This window comes from Lepidochelys kempii, chromosome 6 (genome assembly GCF_965140285.1).
Source record: "Lepidochelys kempii isolate rLepKem1 chromosome 6, rLepKem1.hap1, whole genome shotgun sequence".
NCBI classification, from domain to species: Eukaryota; Metazoa; Chordata; order Testudines; family Cheloniidae; genus Lepidochelys; species Lepidochelys kempii.
In genome coordinates this window covers 39,050,413-39,078,198 of record NC_136385.1, presented here as the reverse complement: position 1 = coordinate 39,078,198, position 27,786 = coordinate 39,050,413, and the positions used below count along the sequence as shown (strand labels likewise).

General features: G+C 39.5%; 1 long non-coding RNA gene across 2 annotated transcripts in view; it reads left to right on the top strand.

Annotated features, from left to right (window-relative positions):
- The window catches only part of LOC140913835 (uncharacterized), a 119,919-nt gene extending 93,594 nt beyond the window's left edge, over positions 1–26,325 (top strand). Inside the window, exons 3-5 of one of the 2 annotated variants that reach the window (XR_012159669.2) lie at positions 23,321–23,456; positions 25,152–25,274; positions 26,248–26,325. This is a non-coding gene — a long non-coding RNA (uncharacterized LOC140913835). Of the gene's footprint in view, positions 1–23,320; positions 23,457–25,148; positions 25,275–26,247 lie in introns of both variants that reach the window. The other variant, XR_012159670.2, reaches the window with a different exon arrangement.
- The last annotated feature ends 1,461 nt before the right edge of the window (positions 26,326–27,786 follow it).

Here is a 27,786-nt window from a genome sequence, read left to right as displayed (position 1 = left end):
ATTTTCATTAATGGCTGCTGGGTCAGCAGATACTTATAACAATGAAAATATTTACAATTTGTATATTGATGGTGATGACAAAAATAAGTGACGTGAAGAAGAGCTCAGTGTAAGCTTGAAAGCTTGTCTCTTCACCAACAGAAGTTGGTTCAATAAAATATATTATCTCACTTATCTTCTCTCTCTGCTTCCAACATGACTGACTTTGAAAGGTGTAGAATGAGGCTAAAGACAGGCTTCAAGCATTCTTTATCAATCTGCAAGATGAAAATTATTACAATTTAAAATTTCACATAGTTTTTATTGGAATCCATCCAGTTTTTTAAAATAAAATGTTCAATAACAAATTTTATAGATGCAATGTAGTAGGCAGAGAGTTTATACTGTTTTATGGCAATGTGCTAAATATAATATCTTTTGGGAGCAATTAAATAATATATTGTAGGATTGTGATGCATAGCCAGAAAGAGTTAAGCAGCTTGCAGGCTAATTGACCCAGAGTCAACCATTAGAGACACGTTAGAAAAATGTGTGAATGGTCATTAGGGCCACTCCAGGCTAGATAGGCTAGAACTTTGAAATGCAAACTTGTATTGTTAGATAATTGGAGGTGATACTAACTGTATGCGTGTACTTGTATCTTGTTAGATGTTAGCCATGTAAACAGACAGTTCCTGTCTGTCACTATAGCTATTGATTCAGAGATCAAAAGGACATATGAACATTTAGATGGACTGTAAACATAGTAACATCACTGTGTTCATTTCTCTTTGAAATGTATAGCAAATCACCTGAGAATGATGGAAAATGGGCAATTGCCTTATATTAATCTGTGTAGATAATTACTGGAGATGCTTAGGAAATGGGTCCACTTCAAAGACCTCATGAGTGCCTACTGTTCTCCTAAGGATTCTGAGCTCTCCCAAGAAGGCCTGAAAACTGTATAAAAGACCCTTGGGTCCTGATCCTGTCATCTCAGATCTGCTTAAGCTTCATCAGGGAAAGTTGGAGTCGCAAGACTGAGGTCTCCAGTCCTAATCTGGAACCACCCTGAATATAAATATTGGACTATAACCTGTGAATTAATTCTGAAAGAGCTCTTTGCAACTACAGAGATCATCATCTCTACTATGAATCTGAATCTCAAGAACTGTACTCATGTCTGAATGTATACTGATCTTTTAACCAATACTCTCTCTCTGATTTTTTAATAAATTTTAATTTAGTTAATAAGAATAGGCTGTAAGTGTGTATTTGAGTAAGATCTGGAATATTCATTAACCTGGGAGGTAATGTGTCCGATCCTTTGGGATTGGTAGAACTTTTTTATATGATGAATAAGATTCTCAGTAATCTTCATCATATTTGACTTGGGTGTCTGGGTGGAGGCCTAAGGCTGGGTTGCTTTAAGCGAACTGTGTTGTTGGCTTCTGGGTATCCAGTGAGATATTATAGAAGCTGTTTTGTGCTGGTTTGGTAAATGTAAGTATTGGAATATCCACCCACTTTGGGGATTGTCTGCCCCATTCTTTGCAGTTCACCTTAATTGAATGACCTCAGTTGGCTACCCTGGGACCCCGGTCACAAAGATATTCTGGCCCAGAATAAAAATGGACAAGATGATAAACAAGACAACTATACAAGCTAATAGGCTGGTTTCTTCTACCATATTTTCTCACTGGAAGATGAAACTGATAGTGCTGGTGGTACTCTCAAAGAATTTTCTCTCATATCTTCTGTATTGTTTTGAATTTCTATTATTTTTCTCAAGCTCTATTTTATTATTTATGTTAAAAAAAATCTCTTGTGAGCAGGAAATGCCTAGCACACTTGGTGCACTATTGCAATCTAAATAATACCATCCAATAAGAGTCAATATTTAAAAATAACTTGAAATTCAAGGCTATTGAAGACAAGAGTTAGATTTGCTCATTAGCAACCTTTCATTACAAGGTTAATTAATTTTAAACCATTTTTATTTTGACAGAATTGCTGCAACATTAATTGTCAAAAGAAAATTGATCTTTTCTCTTTTTCATCTTATTTTTGTAACTCCTTTCTAATTAAAATAAAATATAATATTTCAGTATCTGCAAGCTGTCACTTTTAAAAACAAGGTTTATTTGCATTCCTCCACATTTGCCTTCTATTCCTGTCTTCTAACCGTAACTAAAACATTGTTGTATTTTTCTGACAGCAAGCTGTGACCAGAGGAAATGCAATATGTTTAAAAGTCCAGAAGAGATTATGATTATTTTCGTGATGTTGTGAAAGGTGGTCACCTAGACCTTTGTGGAGAGCATGCAGGCATAATTAAATCATATTTTACTCAATACCAGTTTGATGTTATAGTAAGGAATTTCTTTATGCTCAAATAAGCATGTAGTATTTACCAGGTCTGCTGTGGAAAGCTTGAGTATTTCTAATAAACAGTGATTTGACCAAAAAAAAAAAAAAAGTGTGTTGCACGAATACAAGCTTAGAACCTGATCCAAAGCCCAGTGAAGTACACCTTAATAGAAATACACCTCATTAGCTGCAATGGGCTTTAGATCAGGCTCCTAGACCTCAATCCTACCTGTTGTGGTGGGTCTATTGGAAAGGGTTGAGTAGTCTTCATTCCCATCACAGACAATGGGAACTGGAAATACTCAATACTCCGAGGATTTCAGAACCTTAAACTGATAATCTGAATACTTAATATCTAGGATTGTCGATTAATCACAGTTAACTCACACGATTAACTCCAAAAAATTAATTGTGATTAATCACAGTTTTAATCGCACTGTAAATAGAATATCAATTGAAATTTATTAAATATTTTGGATGTTTTTCCACATTTGCAAATATATTGATTTCAGTTACAATACAGAATGCAAAGTGTACAGTGATCACTTTATATTATTTTATTACAAATATTTGCACTGTAAAAATGATAAAAGAAATTGTATTTTTCAGTTCACCTCAGACAAGTACCGTAGTGCAATCTCTTTATCATGAAAGTGCAACTTACAAATGTAGATTTTTTTGTTACATAACTGCACTCAAAAACAAAACAATGTAAAACTTTAGAGTCTATAAGTCCACTCAGTCTTACTTCGTGTGCAGCCAATCACTAAGAGAAACAAGTTTGTTTACATTTATGGGAGATAATGTTGCCCTCTTCTTATTTACAATATCACCTGAAAGTGAGAACAGACATTCGCACTTTACGTGCCAGATATTCAAAACATTCATATGTCCCTTCATGCTTTGGCCACCATTTCAGAGGACATGCTTCCATGCTGATGACGCTCATTAAAAAAATAATGCATTAATAAAATTTCTGACTGAACTCCTTGGGGAACAATCTCCTGCTCTGTGTTTTACTTGCATTCTGCCATATATTTCATGTTATTGCTGTCTGGGACCATGACCCAGCATGTTGTTCATTTTAAGACCACTTCCACTGCAGATTTGACAAAACACAAAGAAGGTACCAATATGAGATTTCTAAAGAAAGCTACAGCACTCAACCCAAGATTTCGGAATCTGAAGTGCCTTCCAAAATCTGAGAGGGATGGGGTGTGGTGCACACTTTCAGAAGTCTTAAAGAGCAACACTCTGATGCAGAAACTACAGAATCCAAACCACCAAAAAAGAAAATCAACCACCTGCTGGTGACATCTGACTCAGATGATGAAAATGAACATGCGTTGGTCTGAATTGCTTTGGATCATTACTGAGCAGAACCCATCATCAGCATGGGCGCATGTCTTCTGGAATGGTGGTTGAAGCGTGAAGGGACATATGAATCTTTAGCACATCTGACATGTAAATATCTTGTGACGTCGGCTACAACAGTGCCATTAAAACACTTGTTCTCAATTTCAGGTGGCGTGAACAAGAAGCGGGCAGCATTATCGCCTGCAAATGTAAACAAACTTGTTTGTCTGAGTGATTGGCTGAACAAGAAGTAGGACTAAGTGGACTTGTAGACTCTAAAGTTTTTCATTGTTTTGTTTTTGAGTGCAGTAATTTTTTGTACATAACTCTACATTTGTAAGTTCAACTTTTATGATAAAGAGATTGCACTACAGTACTTGTATCAAGTGAATTGAAAAATACTATTTATTTTATTTTACAGTGCAAATATTTATAATCAAAAATAAATATAAACTGAGCACTTTACACTTTGTATTCTTTATTGTAATTGAAATCAACATATTTGAAAATGTGGAAAACTTCCAAACATATTTATATAAATGGTATTCTATTATTGTTTAGCAGCGCGATTAATCGTGATTAATTTTTTTAATTGCTTGACAGCCCTAGTAATATCATTTGGAAAGCTTTAGCATCAACTAGTTGGACCTCAGTTGATGATAGCTTTTCAGTGGGCTAGACTCAGAGATAAATAGCAGATACGTTTGTTTTCTTTCAGTTCTGCTCTATAAGTAACCTTGAAATTGAATATATTTGAGAAGAAAAAGGGTTGAAAGGAGACAAAATGATGTGAGCAACTTTATATATTACTATTATTTGGAGAGGCTTTACTCTTATGTTTTATTAGATAATTTAGGACAAAAATTTCTGCAATGTAAAATTTTATTTCATGAAACTGATGGACAAATAGATGGGAGTGCTTTGATTTTTGTAATAAGGTTTTTACACCAGGTAAACATTTTGTTTGTGTTTATTTAAATAAACACTTTATCCAAATATTTGATGGCAGATATTTTAATATAGCACTTTCTGAGTAAAGCAACTTCTTGGCTCACCTAGTACAAACTCTACTCCCATAAAACTTTTGCTTTTCCTACATGTAAAAATATTCTCCATATAAAACAGGATCACATTTGTTTGTGTTTTCTGAATTAAATTTCTCTTTTATTAAATTTGTTGTTTACTAGCAACTCAGCTGAGATTGTGAAATATTACAATAAAGAGTTAAGGTTGTATGGCAGCCAAATTATTAAAGGTGAAAGTCTCTCTTTGCTCTCATACCAGTAATTAGAAAGCATTTTTTTCTCTTGCAGAAAGGTAGGGTGGGAAGGGAAGTGAGAGTTAATAAAATTCAGGTAATTGTGTCAACATTCTTTATTACACAGCTAAATATTTTTAGTAAAGTGAATGCCTTGTGTATAGCTTTTATTTGTTTTTGTTATGTTGTTTTCTTTGTTATTAAACACCCTAACACTGGTGAAAGGGGTTATAGAAATCATGGAAATATTTTAGATAATTTGGATATCACTTAAAGCAGTAATTTTCTTTTCTAGACACAGAGGAGGAAGTATTTTCAAGATAAATTTTCAGTGATTATGCTGTATTTCTAGTAAACTATTTAAAATCCTATTTAAACTCCTTCCTCCTTTGTGTTCTGTTGCTAGGTGATCTGTTTTGTTTGGTGTACCAGTCTGAATGGTGATACCTCAGTATGTGATTGGTCAGGCGATTACATTTGTTGACATCAAATACTGGCTTACATGGTGGTTGAAAAGAATATCAAGTATCTTTTGTTTCGAATGCTGGCTTCATTTTGTGTAGAGTGGGTGGTAATGTATATGTTTTAACAACGTGTTCAGTACTTCACTGGAAGAAAAACACCAGTGTACAGTAGTAGCCATCATTTAAGGCAGGGCACTTGGTATGCTGTGAGTACACTGAGAACAATGTGTCCATTTCTCAGGTGGTTTTCTTTGTCAGGAGAGATGTTTATACCTTGTCCTTGGAATCACAGAATCATAGAATATCAGGGTTGGAAGGGACCTCAGGAGGTCATCTAGTCCAACCCCCTGCTCAAAAGCAGGACCCATCCCCAATTAAATCATCCCAGCCAGGGCTTTGTCAAGCCTGACCTTAAAAACCTCTAAGGAAGGAGATTCTACCACCTCCCTAGGCAACGCATTCCAGTGTTTCACCACCCTCCTAGTGAAAAAGTTTTTCCTAATATCCAACCTAAACCTCCCCCACTGCAACTTGAGACCATTACTCCTTGTCCTGTCTTCTTCCACCACTGAGAATAGTCTAGAACCATCCTCTCTGGAACCACCTCTCAGGTAGTTGAAAGCAGCTATCAAATCCCCCCTCATTCTTCTCTTCCGCAGACTAAACAATCCCAGTTCCCTCAGCCTCTCCTCATAAGTCATGTGTTCCAGACCCCTAATCATTTTTGTTGCCCTTCGCTGGACTCTTTCCAATTTATCCACATCCTTCTTGTAGTGTGGGGCCCAAAACTGGACACAGTACTCCAGATGAGGCCTCACCAATTTCGAATAGAGGGGGACGATCACGCTCGCTATGCCCCTACTTATACATCCCAAAATGCCATTGGCCTTCTTGGCAACAAGGGCACACTGCTGACTCATATCCAGCTTCTCGTCCACTGTCACCCCTAGGTCCTTTTCCGCAGAACTGCTGCCTAGCCATTCGGTCCCTAGTCTGTAGCTGTGCATTGGGTTCTTCCGTCCTAAGTGCAGGACCCTGCACTTATCTTTATTGAATCTCATCAGATTTCTTTTGGCCCAATCCTCCAATTTGTCTAGGTCCCTCTGTATCCTATCCCTGCCCTCCACCGTGTCTACCAATCCTCCCAGTTTAGTATCATCCGCAAATTTTCTGAGAGTGCAATCCACACCATCCTCCAGATCATTTATGAAGATATTGAACAAAACCGGCCCCAGGACCGACCCCTGGGGCACTCCACTTGACACTGGCTGCCAACTAGACATGGAGCCATTGATGTCACATTGATGTCGGGTTCACTACCCGTTGAACCCGACAATCTAGCCAATGTTCTACCCACCTTATAGTGCATTCATCCAGCCCATACTTCTTTAACTTGCTGACAAGAATACTGTGGGAGACCGTGTCAAAAGCTTTGCTAAAGTCAAGATACAATACATCCACTGCTTTCCCTTCATCCACAGAACCAGTAATCTCATCATAGAAGGCAATTAGATTAGTCAGGCATGACCTTCCCTTGGTGAATCCATGCTGACTGTTCCTGATCACTTTCCTCTCATGTAAGTGCTTCAGGATTGATTCTTTGAGGACCTGCTCCATGATTTTTCTGGGGACTGAAGTGAGGCTGACTGTCCTGGAGTTCCCAGGATCCTCCTTCTTCCCTTTTTTAAAGATTGGCACTACATTAGCCTTTTTCCAGTCATCCGGGACTTCCCGCGTTCGCCACGAGTTTTCAAAGATAAAGGCCAATGGCTCTGCAATCACAGCCGCCAGTTCCTTTAGCACTGTCGGATGCAACTCATCCGGCCCCATGGACTTGTGCATGTCCAGCTTTTCTAAATAGTCCCTAACCACCTCTTTCTCCACAGAGGGCTGGCCATCTATTCCCCATGTTGTGATGCCCAGCGCAGCAGTCTGGGAGCTGACCTTGTTCGTGAAGACAGAGGCAAAAAAAGCATTGACTACATTAGCTTTTTCCACATCCTCTGTCACTAGGTTGCCTCCCTCATTCATTAAGGGGCCCACACTTTCCCTGGCTTTCTTCTTGTTGCCAACATACCTGAAGAAACCCTTCTTGTTACTCTTAACATCTCTCGCTAGCTGCAGCTCCAGGTGCGATTTGGCCTTCCTAATTTCATTTCTACATGCCTGACCAATATTTTTGTACTCTTCCCTGGTCATATGTCCAACCTTCCACTTCTTGTAAGCTTCTTTTTTATGCTTAAGATCCGCTAGGATTTCACCGTTAAGCCAAGCTGGTCGCCTGCCATATTTACTATTCTTTCGACACATCGGGATGGTTTGTCCCTGTAACCTCAACAGGGATTCCTTGAAATACAGCCAGCTCTCCTGGACTCCTTTCCCCTTCATGTTAGTCCCCCAGGGGATCCTACCCATCCGTTCCCTGAGGGAGTCGAAGTCTGCTTTCCTGAAGTCCAGGGTCCGTATCCTGCTGCTTACCTTTCTTCCCTGTGTCAGGATCCTGAACTCAACCAACTCATGGTCACTGCCTCCCAGATTCCCATCCACTTTTGCTTCCCCTACTAATTCTTCCCGGTTTGTGAGCAGCAGGTCAAGAAAAGCTCCTCCCCTAGCTGGCTCCTCTAGCACTTGCACCAGGAAATTGTCCCCTATGCTTTCCAAAAACTTCCTGGATTGTCTATGCACCACTGTATTGCTCTCCCAGCAGATATCAGGAAAATTAAAGTCACCCATGAGAACCAGGGCATGCGATCTAGTAGCTTCCGCGAGCTGCCGGAAGAAAGCCTCATCCACCTCATCCCCCTGGTCCGGTGGTCTATAGCAGACTCCCACCACTACATCACTCCTGTTGCTCACACTTCTAAACTTAGTCCAGAGACACTCAGGTTTTTCTGCAGTTTCGTACCGGAGCTTTGAGCAGTCATACTGCTCCCTTACATACAGTGCTACTCCCCCACCTTTTCTGCCCTGCCTGTCCTTCCTAAACAGTTTATAACCATCCATGAAAGTACTCCAGTCATGTGAGTTATCCCACCAAGTCTCTGTTATTCCAATCACATCATAGTTCCTTGACATCACCAGGACCTCCAGTTCTCCCTGCTTGTTTCCAAGGCTTTGTGCATTCGTATATAAGCACTTGAGATAACCTGCTGATCGCCCCTCATTCTCAGTATGAGGCAGGAGCCCTCCCCTCACAGACATTCCTGCCTGTGATTCCTCCCAGTATCCCGCTTTCCCACTTACCAAAGGGCTTTGGTCTCCTTCCCCCGGTGAACCTAGTTTAAAGCCCTCCTCACTAGGTTAGCCAGCCTGCTCGCAAAGATGCTCTTCCCTCTCTTCGTAAGGTGGAGCCCGTCTCTGCCCAGCACTCCTCCTTCATGGAACACCATCCCATGGACTTATTTCCTGGCCTTATTCTCCCCTCCAGGACTGAAAAGCAGCGTAATAACTGTTTGTAGACTAACTAAAGAACTTATCATCAAAAGCAAGAAATGCATGCAGCCCATTACAAGTTCAACCTAAACAAGTCCGGATACCTAGTTTGTCTCTGAAATTAAACGAATGTTTATGAAATGTGTAAAAGATCTATTTCAGAGATGTGTCTAAATAGGACCCTCCCCTAACAATGACTGCAATACAGAGGGTCAACATTTACATTGTTGTTTTTTCTTACCTTAGATAAGGTGATTCAACCCTCTCATTGTTCATGTAACATCCCCACACCTGAACAAGCTTCTCAGTAGGTTTCACTTCTTTTCACTGGTCTCTGCTTCAGTCTGTTTTCCCTAATGTCCTTTTCTAAATCCTTTTCCTATTGCCAATCATCACTCTTCCCTTGGCATTTTTATTCTTTCTCTCCATCTCTACTTTACCATTTCCCATGCTCTTCTCTACCAGCGCCTCATGCCAGTAGCTTTATTTAACACTTCTAGCATCATATGCCAGTAACATAACTAACACTAGATGCTGTCTCTCTCATTCAAACAAGAGACCAGGTTGTCCTGGATAATCTAAATGTTGTGATGTTTATTGAATGCAGAAAATCCCAAATCCCTAACTCTGTTTACCCTTCTTTCTCTCTGTCCCCCTGACTTTGTGTTCTTCTCTTTCTAGCTTTATATATTTAAAATGTTAATAAAGTTATTAATGATCTACTGATCACACAGAGTTCTGAGCTGTTCTAGGAGTAATTAAATGCCTCCATGTTTATTCAGGAAGTTGCATCCCTGAGTGTATCTAATAGTTTAAGTTTAAAATAATTCCCCAGAGTTTCACTTGTTCTTCACACTAGAATATGGTCCTGAACTACATAGTTTACCATTAGGCAGATTAGGCTATGCTTTTTCCAGATAGGAAGCTCCTAACAGAAGTATGCACACACAAACTAAAATACTGATTTTTAGGAATAGCTAGTTGACAAACATGGAAAAAATATTGTCCCATTTATCAATGCTTCTTTGAAGTAAGGGACATCAAATCCTGAGAAAAGTAATAAATTCTTTAAATATCAGGTGAGATCCTGAGTGGAGAGGCTGACTTGGTAGGTGTCATCAAGATGTCAGAGAAATTCTCAAGAAAATTAGAGTTAATTTCTATTGCCAGTGTCAGCCCTTAAATATATTCTTTCTTATACTAAAAATGAAACTTAGATCTTAAAAAATTCCCTATGAAAAGTGAAGAGATTTAAACTCAAATTTAAGGCATCTTGATGACTCAGAGGATTTAGGAATAGGCTATGGAGCTTTTCACCGCTAGGTCACTCTCTTGAATCTAGCCCAGTTTGGTAATAGTTAAGGGTTACGATTGTAAAATGCCTGTCAGTGGCTTATTTGTGGACCCTCTGTGTCCTTGTAGATAAGTGGCCACATCACAATTGGCGTTAATTTGTATAAATGACATAGCCAAGAGAACTAGGACCAAATGATCATGAAAATTTAACAACCTTTCACGCCAACACAGAGTCTCAGTATCATTAGTCACATAGTGTGGGGGAACTTGCAGTTCTATTACCTTTTCCATTCCTCTTGAGTGGCTAAATAGAAGAATTCCATTTTCAGGATTAACGGTCCAGTCCCTTTTTTCCTGAATTTGGAGTCTCTCTCTCCAATGAATCCCAGGATGCTGAAAACCTTTAACCACATATGTGGCATGTGACATATCAGGTATGTGGGAGGCATCATGTGATGGGGCATATGGGTACCTTTGAAACCATCCCCATGTGATATAATTTCACAGATACTGTTGTGGGATACAACAGTAAAAGGATTAATCTTTTTTGTGTATGTGCTGACAGTTGTAATATCTATTTTTGATTATACTGTAAATTGCCAATTACAGTTTTGATTATTTCATTGTTATTATTTGATTAGTAACTAATAGCTTCCTTTTGGTTCATGTAACTTCCTGGCAAATAACAAGTTTTCTGAACACTTGTCTTTGCAGGCACCAGTGCAATCCATATGTCTCCTGTGCAAATAACTAAACACAAAGGAAGAATAGGTCTGATGTACAAGGTGTTGAAAAGAATAGATAAAACTCAACTCTTAAAGGTACAGTGCAGTCTGAATTACTCGATTGGATGTATCTGCCCTGCCTTTAATCACAATTGTCCTAATTCAAAAATAAAGAAATAGAAAACTTATACATGCATGTCAGGAGTAAGCAATGGGCAACAGAAAGATTACACATTTAAAAAGAAAAAAGAAAAAAAGGAATGAGCCGTGAGAATGACACAGCCTCTTAAGGTGCCCCCATTTTGTTGACCTATAGGATACAGTGCAAAGCCACTCTCTTCACCCTATGTCATTGCTTGTTGATTCTGATATGCAGTCTAAAATTGACACTAATGAGGTTTTTTCAAGCGATTTTACTGACTTGCCCATTAGATTGTCTCAATGCATGTTACAAATTAAATAAGCCATAAAAATTAAGACTGATGTCCAAAATATAATATAAGGCCAGCCAAATTAGGACTCCCCCTCCATCCCATACTTTCAGCCCACCTTCTTAGTAGAAGAGAAAAGATAAGACTTGGAGAATAACTTGTCTATTAGGAAATCTATTGATATTTAAGTGAACCAATGGGGAAGTAAGAGGACTTTTCACTTAGAAGTCCCTGCCTTCAGCCCCTTTCTAAATATGACAGTGGGCTCTTTGCTCATCTACTCCAGTTGTAGCAAATCATATGTCTGAGAGAGAAGGTGGATTTGAGAGAGGCAGTCTTTGAGGTATTTTGATCTTTTTAGGAATTTAGAGGTTAAAAATAAAATCTTATGTTTTATCTGGAATGGACTGGAAGTCAGTGCAGGTCATTAAACATATGTGTAATATATTCACTGCAAGAAATCCTGCCAAATGAGTATTTTGGTTGCTATTGAGTAGAAATAATAAAGAGATCAAAATGACACATGTATGACATACATTAAGGATTTTGTTAAATGATTAAATCTTACCTCCTTTGTTCACTTATTGTATATTTGTACCATCCCAAGTACAATGGGATGCTGATTACTTGATGCGTCTTAGAGGCACTACTGTAATATAAATAATTAATCATATAAATTAAAAAGTGAAGAGACAGAAAAAGTACATAAAAACAAAATTAAAAAAGCATTTGAATATAACTGCTGTCTGTCTTTCTCAACTTTAGTCTACAAAACAAAGCCTTTCTGTATTTGAACTGAAGAGAACTCAGAACTAATTTCCTACTAAGTCTAAAGAATATATAATAAAATTCCATACTACAGCTTCCACACATTTCTTTCCTGCTTCATAAATGAAGAGCGCTATACAACTTGTGTTTAATGTTCCCTTTTGAGAACTGGTCACATGTTTGGTGTAGTTCATGAACATGTCAGGACAGGTCAAATGTGGAGATGTAGTGCTTAAGAAACTGCCAACTAAGGGGAAAAAATAAACTGGCTCAATTTCTGAATTGACCCAATCCCCTAAGGAAACGAGACAATAAGCCATACTCATGAATATATTGGCACAATTCTTATGGCAGATGAGCCTTTAAAATATTGACATTCAAACTAACTATTAACTAAAAACTGTTAAATTAATTAGACTCCTTTCAAAACATCACAGTTGCCACTTGTTAATAAATGTTAGGTAATGGTTCTGAACTTTATTAAAGAGAAAAGTAATTAAAATGAGTTAATTAAGCTTTTTAATAAACTATCTTACCATCGTTTCTCTTTACATGTTTTGCGGGTTTGGGGACTTGCCTTGTGTTTTCTCTTAAAATAAGTATATTTTCTGCCTCTGTAGCATACTGTTAGGGACTTCTTGTTCTTCATTTTCTATTATAGGGCTAATTCAGCATTATATTTGCTATCTATGTTGGTGAAGTCATTAAGGCATATCCAACTATTGATATCACTTATGTAAATATGGTGTCACACACACACAGAGTCTTTGTAGAGCTCCCCCCAACCAGCTGTACAATCCCCAGGCTGTTGTGTTTGGAGCCCACCTCACTGGGCTGTGTATGCTCTTTAAGCCTCCTGAGCATGAACAGAGTCCAGACACTCTCCCTGACTGGGGTCTGTAGGCACACTAGATTCTGTGCCTAGCACCACCTCCCCTCCACCCCCTTCTGAGATCTAGGTCCTCACAGTCCAACTTCCCATCCCCTGGGTCCAGTACTGACCCCTCAGACTGCCCTGTAGCTTAAATATACTCTCTCTAAGAACTCCAGCCATATGGGCACTCTGGAATTACAGTTTAACTCTGCAGGGGCATGTGACAATGAAAGAAAACAGGCACACAGACAGACTTTGCACAGGATTCTAAAACACTATTACTCTTTACTTAGTAGCACAAGAGATGCACAGATCTAGACAAAAGAATAAACACACCTATATGGATTTTCCCTGCCTCCGTTTCCTCACAACTCTGAAGAGTACTTAGGCTTAGGGAGAGTCCTCTGTGGAGTCCAAGATCCTTTTGCAGTTCTTGGCTTCTCTTCATAATTATGGAGCCTCTCTAGGTCAGCTAGTCTTCGCTAACGTTGGCTGGTCCCGCAGTTAAACCCCTCAGCCCCACTACCAAAGGATGCCTGTCGCTTCCCCTCTCCTACCCAAAGTTTCAACTCACCCCTTAACCGTCTGTTTGTTAAACTAAATGGATTGAGCTCTTTTGAGTCTATCACTATGAAGTATGTTTTCCAATCCTTCAGTTATTCTCATGGCTCTTTGCTAAACCCTCTCCAATTTATCAACATCTTTCTTGAATTGTGGATACCACAATTGGACACAGAATTCCAGCAGGAGTTGCACCAGTGCCAAATATAGAGGTAAAATAACCTCTCTCCTCCTACTTTAGATTCCCCTGTTTATGCATCCACAGCGTGTCATACTGGACACTGTGTTCAGCTGATTAATGACCATGACCCTGAAATCTTCTTCAGTGTCACTGCTTCCCAGGATAGAGTCCCCCATCCTGTATGTATGGCCTACATTCTTTGTTCTTGGATGTATACATTTACATTTAGCCATATTAAAATGTGTATTATTTGCTTGTGCCCAGCTTACGACGCATTTTAGATGGCTCTGAATCAGTGACCTGCTCTCTTTGTTATTTATCACTCCCCCAGCTTTCATCTGCAGACTTTATCAGTGATGATTTTTTTATTTTCTTCCAGGTCATTGATAAAAATGTTAAATAGTATAGGGCCAAGATCCAGTCCCTGTGGGACCTTGCTGGAAACACACCTGCTCAATGACAATTCCCTATTTACAATTACATTTTGAGATCTATCAGTTAGCCAGGTTTTAATCCATTTAATGTGTGCCATGTTAATTTTATATTCTAGTTTTTTTAATCAAAATGTATGGTACCAAGTCAAACACCTTAGAGATGTCTAAATATATTATGTCAACACCGTTACCTTCATCAACCAAACTAGTAATCTCATCAAAAAAAGATATCAAGTTAGTTTGACAGGATCTATTTTTAATAAACCTATGTTGATTTGCATTAATTTCCTTACCTTCCTTTAGTTCTTTATTAATTGAGTCCCATATCAGTTGCTCCATTATCTTACCTGGGATCAATGTCAGGTTGACAGGCTTATAATTACCTGAGTCATCCCGTTTTACCCTTTTTAAAACTGTCACAACATTAGCTTTCTCCCAGTCTTCTGAAACTTCTCCTGTGCTCCATTATTGAAAATCAGCATTAACACTCCAGCGAGCTCCCCAGCAAGATCTTTCAAAACTCTTGGTTGCAAGAGATCTGGACCTGCTGATGTTAAAATTTCTAAGTTAGTAGCTTCTATTTTACGTCTTCTAGAGACACTAGTGGAATGGAAAGAGTATTATCACCATATAATGAGACTATATCATCTGTTTTTCCCCAAATATAGAACAGAAATATTTATTGAACACTTTTATCTTTTCTGCATTATTATTGTTAATTCTACCATTTCCATCTAGTAAAGGACCATTGTCAGGATTCTTTTTGTTCCTAATATTTTTTTTTTAAACTCCTTATTGTTCTTAATTCTGCTGGCCATAGATTTCTCCTTGTGACCCTTTGCTTCCCTTATAAGTTTTCTACAGTTCCTAACTTCTGATTTATATTCATTATTATCAGCTTTCCCTTTGTTCCATTTATTAAATATTTAAAAAACATTATAGCTGACTTCAGTTCCCCTCCTCCTCCCAGGTCAGTTTTTTAACCAGGATGGCCTTCTTCCTCAGTTGTGGCTTTTTGTCCATCCAGTAAGGTAGTCTGAAATGATTCCCAATTATCATTTACATTTGTCTGATTAAGTTATTCCTTCCAGCTGATTTGGCTCATAAATGTTTTCATCTTTGTGAAATTGTCCCTATTAAAGCACCAAGTATATATATTTTAAGGGTCTGGACTTTATTCTGCTTGTACACTATAAGTGTGATCACTAACTCCCTGCAGAAAAACTTGGTCAAACTGGTTTCCCAGCTCAGGCAACCTTCTTAGCATACCCATAGTTTGGTGAGAGCACAGTTATTAAGGTTAACAACTCTCCATTGTCCCTGGTCTCTTAAGTAAGTATGACAGCCCCTGACAGCAGATGGTGGATTCTACATCCACACAGAGGCATTCCATGACACAACAATTTCATAATAACTTCATAACATAAACCAGAATGTATAAATTGTATAGAAAGATTCCCCCAAATTGTCTCAGGTCCTCTTTGCTTTGAATTGATTTTTATTTCTGGTATGAAGCTTTCCAATTACTCATTTTCCTTTGGAAGAATTACTTGGTTTGATCTGGTACTTACAGATTACTTAAACTGCCTTTCCTTTCTCATAAGAATTTAGCATGTAGACATCTTTCTGGTTTACAGATTGTACCATGGTTAGTTCAATGACTCTTCACAGACCAAATGCACTTTTGCAAAAGTCTCACAGTTGTTTTAAAGAAATATGTTGATTTTATGTTATTTATGAGATGTAGTGCTATGATGTATTTATAGTGGGGAGGTTACGCAAGTGGTACAAAATAAGGCCTTTATGAAGAGGTAGGATTTTTTCAGAAAAGATTTCCTGATCCTTTCAAGACCTGACAAGATTGCACTCCCCTGTGAAAGGCCTGCCTGTAGAAACTTGTTTCAAGTAAAGCATGTCAAAATGTCCATTGTGTAAATGTGGAGATACCTTGTCTGGAAGGGTTGTTAAAGAGAGAAAAAATGAGAAAGAAAAAAAATAAAAAGTGCATTCATACACTTATTCAAATGTTTTAGCGTCTCATGAGTTCTGAGTTTGTTTATATATTCTAGAGACTTCCTGATAGATTGAGTACTGAGTTAATTTCATATTAGTGACTGAATGTACTTTCTAAAAGTTATTTTTATTGATCCCTCTCCCTGATACCATAGACACAAATACTGTGTCTTCCTGAAAATGTTCATAAGAGGCATGATTGGAGTATAGAAAACATACATTTCAGCCTTCCATTTCCACCCCCAACGTATTGAGAAGATAGGGTGAAATCAACTTAAATGGGGGGATTTCACCCATGATCTCTTCTATGCTCCATGCCACTACAAAACTGTAGACATTAGAATCGTTTCAGCTCGTAGTTGGTTTATTGGCTATAGCTGTTAATTTTACAGATAACCTTTCTGCTATTGCAACTTTCCATGAGCTGAGTCAGGACACAAAAATGTTTTAATTCCCTGTACATCAGTGTTTTTTAAAAGATATGTTCCATCTTTACATCCTGGTAAAATTCTATTCCACCTATACAATCAAGGTCTGGTTTTAAACAAAATGATTTGAACCAATAATGGAGAATGTCTTCTTACAAGGCGTTTTTTGTGTGTGAATATCACATCAGTCTGAAGGGTAAGTTTCAGGAACTTATGTCCATTCCGACACTCTTGAATTTTCAAAAATATAATATATAGCAGTCTCCTTATGCCAGATTTATACCTGAAGTGGTTTCAGACCTCCCCTTAAACCAGTGTTTTTCAAAGTTTGGGTCACGACCCAGTACTGGGTCATGGCATGTAAGGCACTGGGTCGCCTTGCTCAGCACCCGGGGACCCTAGCAGCTCTGGTCAGCACCACCGACCAGGATGTTAAAAGTCCCATTGGCGGTGCTGCCCAGCTAAGGCAGGGTAGTGCCTACCTGTTCCAACACCGCGCTGCACTCCAGAAGCGGCCAGCAGCGGTTCCGGCTTCGGGGGCGGGGAGGCCCATGGGACTCCACGCACTGCCCCTGCCCCAAGCACTGGCTACTGGCCAATGGGAGCTTTGGGGGCTGGGTGTGGTGCCTGCAAACAAGAGCCACGTAGAGCTGCTTCTGGGCCTCCACCTAGGAGCTGGACCTGCTGCTGGCTGCAGGAAGCCTGCCTCTGCACTCTGTCTGCACTGCTGACTGGGAACTGCCAGAGGTAAGCCTGCGCCCCTGCCCCAGCCCTGAGGCCCCCCCAACCCAGGAGCCCTTTCTGCACCCCAAAACCCTCATCCCCAGCCCTACCCCAGAGCCTGCACCCCCAGCCCAAAGCCCTGACCCCCTCCCACACCCTGAACCCCTCATTCCTGGCCCCACCCCACAGCCCTCACCCCCGCACCTCAACCCTCTGCTCCAGCATTGAGCCCCTCCCACACCCCAAGCCCTTCATTCCCAGCTCCGTTGGGTCGCAGGCATCAACAATTTTCTTCAACTGGGTCCCCAGAAAAAAAGTTTGAAAACTACTGCCTTAAACCAATGTCTTTGCCAGTGTTTTTTCCCTTGTCCTCTTTTGTCCCCAGGCAAGTTAATCAGACATAAATTTGTTGAAAGCTCTCTCCTTATGTGATTAAGACTAAATTTTTTGGAATGAATTGATATTGTTTTTCCTTAGTGGGGAGCTAGAGATGATGTCTAAGTGGGAAATCTAGTATTAAGCAATGCTTTTTAAATCAATTTTGAATTCTATTCAAGCTTGTTATTAAGAAGCAGGAATTACTTGTTTTAAGATCTGTGTACTGAACCTACTGCAGAGGTGGAACCTCTGAGGCTTAGCCTTTAACATGTTCCCATTTTGGAAACATGTAGAATGATTACATGAAGTTCAGTCCATGCCTTTTGATAGCATTGTTTAGACACTGATGATTTAATGGATGCCATCTTTGGCAAAGTGGTTTTACAGTCTCCCTTTCATTGCTATCAGGGTGGATAAAAATCAATGATTTTTTTAAAAAAAAATTGGAATTTTTTTATTTAAATCGGATTTTTGATAGGTTTTTCTCAAAAATCATTTTATCTAAAGATAGTTTTAATTAAGATACATTATAGCTCAAAGATATCTCATTGTGGAATAGGGATTATAAATTCTAATTCTGTAGTATGAGACAATATATTCATGTAAAGTTTAAGAAAAGTTTTGTTAATGAGTTCCAGTAGTTCATGGATTAGGGACCCAATTTTATGGAGTTCCAGGGGCTTCTGTATAGATTATTTAGATTAATCTCTCTATCTACCCAATGGGACTCAGTGCTCAGTCTAGAACAGGGATCAGCAACCTTTGGCATGCAGCCCATCAGGGAAAGCCACTGGCGGGCTGGGGAGTTCACCGCTCCAGGCCAATGGGAGCTGCGGGAAACAGTGGCCAGCATATCCCTCGGCCCACGCCGCTTCCCGCAGCCCACATTGGCCTGGAGCAGCGAACCATGGCCAGTGGGAGCTGCGATCGGCTGAACATGTGGACGCTGCAGGTAAACAACCCGGCCTGGGACAGGCAACTGTCAGTGTGAACACACAACAGCAGTTTTCCTTGGGCACTCTCTGAGCGGCGCTGTAACTGCCGGTGCTGTAACTTTGCCAGTGTTAGACATGCCCCTAGTTGTTTGACTGCTTTGATTTGAGAAATGCAGCTCCAGTTGTGTAGAACTACAGATATAATATACTCTGAGAATTCTAGTTACAGGGAAGTAACCTTGTTTTTACAAAGCATAAGATCTTAAATATACTACACTACTTTACTCTGAGGAAAACTGAAACTGATATATCTGCACTTGCACTTTTAAGCTGTATATTTTGTAAAAAAACTCTGTAGACATTCTCTTGGGGATTTCTGTGTTTTGTCATTTGAACCATATGTAACAAGAACTACAGAAAAAAATCTGCTCAAAGAACATACAAAAGTACTTGGCATGATCCAGCTTTATCCTGGAGACCAGGGCAAAACATCTGAAAGTACAGAAGAACAGAGAATAGCTGCACACAGAGGCACAATTGTAAGCAGTCATTTGAGACATATGTCAACAGCTTCCCACTACAGAAGTCCAATGCTGGGAGGAAATATTGTTTTAATTTAATAATTATGTGGAAGGAAAATAGGTCTGTATTTTCTTTCAGAATTCTTTGAAAAATCAAAAAAATTTAAAATAGAGCAATTATAGAATTGTCACATAAAAAAGCAAATATAAAATTTAATATACAAAGGAATACTCTCTTTTCACTACTGTACTTACAGAATCTCATCATTTATATCCCACTGGGGAAAGTGCTTTTACTTGTTCATCACAATTAAATAACCTATTGATATAAAAATTAAAATGGTGTGCTGCTTATAAATAATAACAGCATAGTTCTTTGAGACAAATAATCCTGCTGTTCAATGAACCTGTCAAAAGCCAGAGAGATTTAAGAAAAGGAAGCAAGAAATAGCAAATGTATAAGGTTAATCATTTGTCAGATGATCCTGTTCCAGAACTGTTGCTTTGTGCCTAAACACTGAAAAAGTGAGTTGTCATATCAGAAGGAAGACAGTTTCTTACATCACTGAAAGGGCTTTTGTGCACAGGGCTGATGACTATATAAACATCATAAAAACATTTCAGTGAGGAGTATCTTTCTAATGGGTGAGTATTACCTGTGTCAATGGAGTGGTATGCCCGTTCAATCAGTCCTGGGGTGGCTGAGAATGTCGGCGCATAGCTAGCACACAGCTCCTTGATCTGCTGTTGCTGCATACACACAAGGGTCATGGAGAGGTTCACCTCTTCCAAGCCACCATCATTTTTTCCTTTGTAGTAGACACCTTCAGGCCACTCAGCGTCATCTCCTCCCTGGGCTGTAAACTGACAAACCTTTAATTCTCTGGAATAAAAGGGCTTTAGATGGTATGGTACACCTTATGTACATATGGTACACCTTAGGCTTTCGGTTTGAGGTGGGAAATGCTATGAGATAATTAACAGCTCCCAGGTGCTCTTGGACCATGAATGGCCCTTCCCACAACGCTTCCATTTTATGGGCCTGGAGCGCCTTTAAGACCATAACCTGGTCTTCTACTTTGAAGGACCACTCTCTGGCATGTTTATCATACCAGGCTTTTTGCTCTTTTTGAGCATCTTTTAGGTTTTCTTTAGCAAGAGCTAAAGAGGTTCAGAGCGTGGTTTGTAGGTTGGTTACAAAGTCCAGAATGTTAGTTCCTGGAGAAGGTGTAAACCTCTCCCATTGCTGCTTCACAAACTGTAATGGCCCCTTTACCTCACGGCCATATACAAGTTCAAATGGTGAAAACCCTAAACTGGGATGTGGTACAGCTCTGTATGCAAAGAGCAACTGCAGCAATACTAGGTCCCAATCATTGGAGTGCTCATTTATGAATTTACGTATCATGGCCCCCAAAGGTCCATTAAATTTCTCCACCAGGCCATTTGTTTGATGATGGTAAGGGGTGGCAACCAAGTGAGTCACCCCATGAGCTTCCCAAAGGCTTTCCATAGTTCCTGCCAGGAAATTAGTTCCTGCATCTGTAAGGATGTCGGAGGGCCAATCTACCCTAGCAAAAATATCTGTTAGTGCCTGGCACACACTTTTAGGCCTGGTGTTGCTTAGAGGTACTGCTTCCGGCCATTGGGTGGCAAAATCCATGAAAGTCATGCTTTTCTCTGGGTGTCTTTTTCAGAAAAGGACCCAGAATATCCACAGCTACTCACTGAAATGGAACTTCAATGATAGGGAATGGCTGAAGAGGGGCTTTGGCCTGGTCTTGGGGTTTTCCCACTCTTTGGTATACCTCACAAGATCAGACATAGGCAGAAACATCCTTGCCCATTCCCTCCCAGTGGAATGACCTCCCCAAACGGTCTTTGGTCCTGTTCACGCCAGCATGGCCACTAGGATGATCGTGGGCTAAGCTCAAGAGCTTTTCCCGGTACTTAGTTGGAACTACCGACTGTCTCTGAGGATGCCAGTTTTCCTGGTGCCCACCAGAAAGAGTTTCCTTATATAAAAGTCTTCTTTCTACAACAAACTGAGATCGATTAGAAGAGTTGAGAGGCAGTGGGTTGCTCCGTGCCTCCGTACAAGCTCTCTGGAGGCTTTCATCTGCTTCCTGTTTGGCCTGGAACAGTTCCCTTCATGCTGGAGGCATCAGTTCCTCACTGGATTGTGGACCTGGGCTTGGTCCCTCTGGAAGCGATGCCGGTGATGGGGCTGTTTCCGTTGATGGTGAACTGCTCTCCGCTGGTGCACTGTGGGGTATTTCAGGCTCTGGCTGAGCCTCTTGTGTAGGGTCATCTGCTGCTGCTGCCAGTGCAGGCTCGGTGGTGCCCTCTGGTGTTGGAGCTCTAGACAGGGTTGCAAGCACTGGACTCAATGCTGTTAATGGTTCTGGTGCTGGTTGCTTCACCAGTTTCTGTTCAGGGACTAGGGTCTCTGGGACTGGATCCACTATGGCCGTTGCAGTCATTGGCAGGGGATCTGGTTCCACCACCTCCATTTGGGTCTCTGGTAACACAGATGGGGCCCTGGTGGAAAGCTCAGGAACAGGGATAGGTGTGGAAGCTTGCTTAATCTGGCTGCGGGTGACCATTCCCACCCTCTTGGCCAGCTTTACCTGGTTGGCCAAGTCTTCCCCCAGCAGCATGGGAATGGGATAATCATCGTAGACTGCAAAAGTCCACATTCCTGACCAGCCCTTGTACTGGACGCGCAACTTGGCTGTAGGCAAATCAAACCGTTTGACACACTGGTGGGGGCAGAATTAGGCCAACAGTGAACATTTTTGAAAAATCCCACCTTATGTGTCAAGGAAACGGGCTTTATAAATGTATGAATTGGACTCCAGTTTGTAGCCTCACAAACTTCTGCCAGTAACATTTTGAAAGAAAGCTCTTGAAGCTGCCATGCCCATTGTGGAATGAACTCTGCAACTTTCTGGCACTAGGACCTGGGTTTCCTCAAAGCAGGCTGTGTTACAGATCTTAGTCCATTTTTGATCATTTCTGAGCAGGATCACTTCCTCATTACCCTTTTCTCTGACGGTCACAAATAGTCTTTCTAGGCAATTTCTTAAAAGCCTTAGTTCTTTTCAAATTGTAATATCAGACTCTCTAGACATCCAGAACATGCAACCTACTGTCTTAGTCATGATATGTGCCTAGGCGTTAGCGGGAAAAATTGGTAACAAAAATAGTTTTTCATGTGGAAATCTGAGACTAAAAGTGGACAAAGCACAATTTTGACTTTGTGAAAAAGACATAAGGCAAGTCTGCCATTAAGTCCTTGTAACTTACTTACCATCCTAACTTGAGTTACTATCAATTAAAATACTACTTTGAATGAGATAAGGGGTTAAGGATTAAAAGAAAGTTCAAAGGCTCAAAAGAAGATTCTTTGAGCCTGATGAGGAGAGGAAAACATCAGGGGAAGATGAATATAAGAATATACATGCAGCAGGCTTTTGGGAAGCTTTTCACAGTAGGATAAAAAAGCACTTACAAATTTGAACCTTGGCCAGTGCAATGATAGGCTATTATGGCAGCAAAATTCACTTTTACATTGCAAAACATAGATTAGACTCTATGATTTCCAAAAAGTAATCAAGGATATGAGAATCTAAACAAGACACTAGACATTTTCCTGGCACTTTAACATAAAGGACTTGTTCTAAAATTAAAAAGAAAGTCTGTGAAATTTTCTGAAGGTAAAGTTTATGAATCCTTAACATGATCCCTAAGAAGTATCTCTCTTTATAAGAATTGCAACCACTGTGTTTTGAATCAGATTAAAAGGAAAGTGCCAATCACATTGCACTAGTCCTCAGTGTACATTTCTGGCTTCAGAATTTCTCACTGCTTTGTCTTTTGTTTACCAGTCCCAGCTGTAAATGTATTTCCTGAACACAGTGCTTTGTAACTTGTTACATACTGGGGAATATCTTCTTTCCTGGTGTACTGATATAACAAATGACATTTCTGTGCATTTTCCAAATGCCTTGTAATGAAATTTGACACACTCAATAAAGGACCAGTATCAACTGTAACTATATAATATCCACTGAAGACCATGGGAGTTTTGTGTGCCACAGACTGCAATATCAAAACCGCTAGCAGTAACCGTTTTACAGGTAACTTCTACCTTCATGCACCACTAACTATTTTGTAATTATTTTTTCTAGCAAACAGTAAGGAAAAAACACAAAGTCAGCTTTAAGGAATCTAAAAATCAGTGAGGTTTTGGAGGAAGATATCCTGGTACAAGAAGTACAACTACACAGACACCAGCAGATTTCAATACTTGAATTCTGGGGAAAGGTATATTAATTTTGTTACAAGAATATGTATGTGTATGAATTTTTTATCAACGTTGTGTGACTATATAATTCAACTAGTATACCTTTGTGTTTACAATGGAACACTGTTGTTCCATGGGTTGAAAAATTAACCTCCAATGATAATATACATACATATACGAAAGACCCTATACATTTATATATTATGAACATGTTGGAAAATTAAAGAGAATGTAGTAGCTTTGTTTTTTTGTTTTTGTTTTTTTACAGTCATCATACAGTCTGGATCTAAGCATTAGTTACTTTTATCCTTTAATCCTACTGTCTGGGTTTGTTTATGTAAGATTTATTATATAGCAAGGGTGCACCAGTTACATAAAAAACAAAAATGACTCTGAGCCAGTGCAAGAATATATAGACAGATTAATTTTTATATGCAACTTTGAGGTATATTTTCCTTTCATTACACAAGGATTTAGGCGCAGTACATAATGTCCCTATGGTCCATGTATCAGGATGACACTGTACTCCAAATTCATTTTGAAATTGCTGCAGATCATTGCAGCCTATTGCACATAGCCTCCTAACTCCAGCATAAGAAAAAGTAACAGCAACTAACTCTATACAGATACCTAAACTACTATCCTAAAATAAAGAGTCATTTAATGTGGTTCATTTAATTACCTGAGTATCTTAAAACACTTCACAGTAATACAGTGTGTTTGCCTTTGTATTTTGTACAATGCCTAGCCCATTAGGGCCCAGTTCTGACTGGGCTCTTGAGCATTATAATGATAGAAAAAAATAAATAATGTGTTAGATATCAATAGTGTAGTGACTGTACAATCAAATGACAGCCATTTTGTTTTGAGTGCTCATATATAGCTTTGTACATTGAAACCAATTTTACTGAGAATAATTATGTTAGGAAAGATACCATAGTTAGTTAGAAGTGCCTTTTTTTCTAAAAGTTATATAGGAAGTTATAACTTCCACTTTGAAAATGTCCTATTAGGACACTCAGTAGTTAGAGGGTGGGTACGCAATATTTCCTGGTACTTTGCATCAGGTAGGTAAAGCACTTGTTTAGTAGATGAACACAAGTCCCAAATCCAGAGACTGGCTTCAAAGCTTTTTCCAGAAAGGCTGCTTCAACCAAATGCTAAAGTAGCCCATGTGTACCCTTAAAGCAACCCCACCACTGGAGGAGAACCAAATGATTCTTGCTACAGTGTGGCATCTGGCATGACACTACCTCCAGACCATGCATGTCCAGCCCTCATCAGAGGCACACAGGAATAGCTTACAGCTGTGTGGCCCCCTGGGATCTAGTCCACTCTCTTTTGCAGCAGACCTGCACTGGTGTGGGGGATCTCTGCAACCAGGAAGGGAGAGTCCAAATATACCTTAATCTGAAAGCAAGTTTTAGTTTAATTTTTCATAGATTTGATTTGGATGCTGCAGCATTAACTGTGAAATCAAGCTAAGATTTATTGTATAGTATCCACCTCATTAGAAAACAAATGTGGATCAACCTTGTGTTCATTGTTCTTTGTGACTTCACTATTTCTAGGGACATTGCAGTTTTACTGGAACATTCAAATGACATGTTATCATGCATAGGTGTACAGCTGGTTCAAAAAATATTTTGCAGTAGGTATATTGTTGCACATCTGTTACTGAGGCTGATTCTTATGTCTGTCCTTATTCCTAGCAGAGGAACAAGACAATCCCAGGAATAGGGGTGAGCTTTGGAGTCTAACCCAGAGAGTATTTCCAGTATTAAGAGCATGATGGTAACTCACCCCATGTACACCCTGAAAGAGTTTTTTCTAGAAAAGTAAGTAAATAGATTGATGGCTTATTTTTAATTGATTAATGGGGAAATTACAGAATAATAAATCCTACAATATTTACTTAGAAAAAATAGTTAGAGGCCAAATAAACTTGTTGCTGTTTTTACTGTTGTGGTCCAGATTTCTTTGAGCTTCTAAATCACAGCACAAAGACACTGTGTCAAGATGCAGATCTATGTGTTTAATGATTAACATCTGCACAGCCTGAAAATGCACACAGCACTGAATAAGCTTCCAAAATCCTGGTCAGAAACTGTAGGGGAACATTACAGGACAATAAATGCCTCCTTTGTTCCACTCCCTTCGGATGTACTCATTGAAACAATATAGTGTGGTTCCTTATTTGAGAACTGAACACTTTAACACTTTTGAAGTCTATGAAAAAACCTGTTATTCCAGTGAACCTGCATCACCTCCATGGGGTACCTCATGGGAAAATACATTTGCCTCCCTGTTTTCCCCTCATTCAGTTTTTCCCATACAATTCTTCACTCGTTTTTCTTTGCTTTTCTCCCTTTTTTAACCTAAAGAAAAAGGCCAATATAGTAAAATGTAAATTTCTGTTATGCCATTGTCTTTGAGAGGAGCACTTATGATGGCTGAATCAAGATTTTCTGGGTTGTTGTTTTTTTCAATGAATAGCCCCCTGACCAGTCTGCATCAGTGGACAGCTGGATTCCCTATTTGTCTTAGTAGTGCCTGGAGTAACAGAATTTTTCATCCTCTGAATAGACAGACACATCCGTAAACCTGTTGTGGCAGGCTCACCTTGATGTTGCTTTTAAGAGCTCTGGGTGAAATTCACCCTTGTTTAGAGGACCCACACAAGGTTTATGTACCACTTTAATCCCACTTAAACCCTATTTTGAGGTCATAGACCCTCTGCACATAGATGAAATTGACCTAAATTTGTGTGAGGTTATCCAACATTTATAGTAATATTTTGCCATTTTATAGGATCTTTCTTACTAGGATTTCAAAGCCATTGACAGACACTAATGAAACCTCACATAACATCCTAGTGATGTCCTTTGGGTAAGTATTATATCCATTATAATATATATATATATATATATATATATATATATATATATATATCCATTTTGTACAGAGAAACTGAGAAATAGAGAAGGTTAAGTGACTTGCCCATGGTGCTACAGTAAGTCATTAACAGAGCCTTCTATTTCTCCCTGTAGTTTTAAAATCATATATTGCTACTTTTAAAAAAATGCTTGTCTTCTCTATTGCTGTTTGTAAAAGACCCAGACAAGCACAAGGGGAAACTAATTAACTGACTACGGGTGTCACAGGCCTTATTGATTGAAAGGGAAGGCACCTGTGGCCACTTGTCTGTTGCTGATTGTGTGGAAAGAAAGGTGCCTGAGCTTCAGAAGACAGTCCAGAGGAGTAGGAGATAGGCTAAAGCTAGAGGAAGAGTTCCTGAGAGGGTGGAGAAGCAGCTGAGTCTGAGCTCCTGAGGGAAGCAGGTGGGGAAGCCCTCACAAACGAGCAGCCTGATCATCTGGACCCATGATGAGGGGTCTGAGTAACCCTACAGGACTTCAAGGTGGGAGACAGTATGGAGCAGCTGGGTAGGGCTGAAATCCTGTGTTTAGCTGGGGACAATTGAAGCCAGAGCTTAAACAAGAAAGATTGTGTTCAAAGTTACAAAATAGAACTCAAAAAGGAGGAACTGTGCCCAATGGGAGACTGGGTTGAAAGAGACTGTGTTTGAAGCTGTTGTATATGAAAAAACTAGTCCTCAGGAAGGGAAAGTGTTATGTGACTCAGGCCTTGGTGGGCACATTGAGGATTTCCTGGGTGAAGGAAAATTAAGGCTGGGTTCTGCAGAATCATCTGAGGCCAGAAGGGGATGCTGCAGAGTATGTGCAGCTGTGTTCAAGGGGAAACAATGATCCCGAATATACACAAAGTAATGCCATATGTATAAAGTAACCTTACGGGGAGGGGGAAGGAATTCTCCAATGCCTTCTTACATTAGTTTTAGGTTTTATAGGTGACTACACTATTAAACATTGAGAGAAGTGTGACTTTTAAGTCGTCAGTATCCTGTTAGAGGTGATAAATACAGATTGGGGATTCTGATAACAATAATGTGACCCTGAGATTAAAAATTGACTAGTGTCTGATTTTAATCTGAACCCTGAAATCTGCGTGTGTAGCTTTCAGTTTTCCTGGTCTGTGGTATCATTTGGCTATAGAAAACATAAGTTTAACAAGAAAAAATGTTTTTAATAAAATGTTCCTTGGCTCTGAATGTATATTTTTGTGGGCTAGGGAGCATGTGGCTAGAACAGGAGAGTATAAGTACTGTACAAACTCTTCTACCACGAGCTCTGCCATTGACTTACTGTATTATCTGGAGAAAAGCACTAAACCTCTGTTCTTCATTTTATCCACTAATACATGGTAAAGTGCTTGTTTCACAAGGGTGTTATGAAGCTTAGCTAATAAATATTTGAGTTTCTCAGGTGA